Below are 2,243 nucleotides of genomic sequence, written 5' to 3' on the forward strand. Positions count from 1 at the left end.
AGTAGGAGGATCACTTTGACGAAGCCTCAAGACACTTAGAATTTGAAGTTGCTTTTCCATTTCTGCTTCGATTTCAGCTTTTCTTTCTTCCTTCGATTTTTCTACAACAACCCCTTTTCCTTTCCCCTTATATGTTTCAGTTTGCTTGGGTTTCAAATAAACGAAACTTCTGAGTCAAAAACTCAGGAGTTAAGAGAGATGAAGACCCAGACTTCGAAACCATCTCTTTCAGTTCACTGAGCATAGCATCAAGCTTCCCAAAACATGTAATATCACCAGTTGCTTTGTCATCAATCTTGGGAATAAGAGATTGATAACACTCCACCACTTTTGTTACAACCGCTGCAACAATATCCACTTTCGAAAGTAGAGAACAGTAATTGGTACTCAACTCATTAATTTCTTTTTCCATGTCAACATTCAATGCCTCAAGCTTTCGATTTACATATTCTCTTACAGTCTTGACATCCTTAACGAAGATACCATGTTGTTCCTTCGCAACCAGTATGAGTTCCTTGATTTCACTATTGAAAGTGTCAGATTGAGCTTTGACTCGAAGCTCATTGTTTTTATCCATTACATCTAGCTTGTGTTGAATTCGAAGCTCCTAAGCTTTGAGCATGACATCGACTTCAATGCCAGACACAGAGTGTTTGCCTCCTGCATCTGCTTGTGACTGCAATAAAGAATTGAGCTTTCTATTGGGAATCTTTGAATTGTTTTCCCGACATAAGCATACTATCTGGGATTTCTTCTTTGTTAAGAGAAACTTTGAGGCACACTTGAACAAAATGTTAGAACAAGTAAATAGCGGAATAGTTAATCTCTAAGGATCTGTTAGCTCAACAATAATATTAGGAATTAGAAGTTAGTGAGTTAGATGCGGAAATGTAAAGAAATGTAAATGACAACAACTGTTATATCAAGTATACACAAAAGTAGATTCATAACATGGAATGCATTCAAACCAAGTTAGTAAGTGAGATCTAGCTTAGTGATTAAGTCATAAGTGACTTGCTCTACGAGGAGAGATGATAATAGAAGAAGCTTTGATAAGATATAATGAGAACAAGAAGATGTGTATTAGAAATTGATAAGAGATTCATACATCGGTACAGAATACATTAGAAAAGATATCTATTTATAGAGAAGTTTACAACTCTAAGAGTGGCCATGCAAGGCATACTGGACAATAGAGTGTATTATAGAAAAGATAAAATAAACTAAGTAAAGATATCAACTACGGTGCTTGAAGACTTCGGATATCATTGGTTGAAGATGTTGCTTGACTGCGGTGGCTTGGGCGCTGCTGTAGCAGAAGTTCAAGAGGGTCACTTTTTTGATTCAACAATTTCCCCCTAAGTGACCTCTTTAACTTGGATCAACTATCAAGTTTAAGGAACTTGATTAGTATCCACCAAAACTTCCTGACGTTCTCTAACCAGTTGATTCTTCTCAGTATTTCAAACTTGACTTTTGCAGTTGTATGCTTGGATTTCTCAACTGCGTTGCGGCAGATATCAAGTTGTTTTCTGGTGAGACGATGCATGGCATTCATAGGAATGAAATATTTGACGTTGTCAGTCTTCCTCTTGAAAATGACTCCCAGCTCGGGAAAATTGGTTGCGCCTAAGGATCTTTCTTCAAAGCCTTCGGTATGCATGGGTGCAGGGTCAAGCGGTGGCAAGTCAGCAATCTTGCAGATGATGAGATAAATGTTTGCATCTGTTTTTGCGAAGTCACATACTGCTTCCTTAAGATAAGTACTGGCCCTTTCAAGAGCGATCTTCATCCTTGGATATTTTTTAGACTTGTGCTGAAAGACTCTGGCGATGAGAAACACTTCTTCCGGGTTCATACATGGAAAATCATCCTGGGTGTGGATGAAGTCATGCTCCCTTCTGGTCAGGGTGTACTGGATGAACTTAGCCTTTATGAATTTCCTAATCTTGTAATTCTTCACTGCGGATGGTCTATCATTAGACCATATGTGTTTAACTGGAGAGGCATGCTTAGCATAGAATTGGCTAAGTCTCTCGAACTCCATAGGAAGTCTTTTTTCATCCGAAAGGCTGCGGTCGAACTTCTCAAATACAGTGAAGTATCTGGCATTCGGTGAGATTGGGACATCCCAGTATCTGTTTGGAGGGGGTTCCGCATATGTAAGATGAGGGACATAGTCATCATCAAGAAGTCTTTGGTGAGGATTGATCGAAGAATTTATCAGAGATTCATCCATAACT

This window comes from Lactuca sativa, chromosome 8 (assembly GCF_002870075.4).
Source record: "Lactuca sativa cultivar Salinas chromosome 8, Lsat_Salinas_v11, whole genome shotgun sequence".
Classification (NCBI taxonomy): Eukaryota; Viridiplantae; Streptophyta; class Magnoliopsida; order Asterales; family Asteraceae; genus Lactuca; species Lactuca sativa.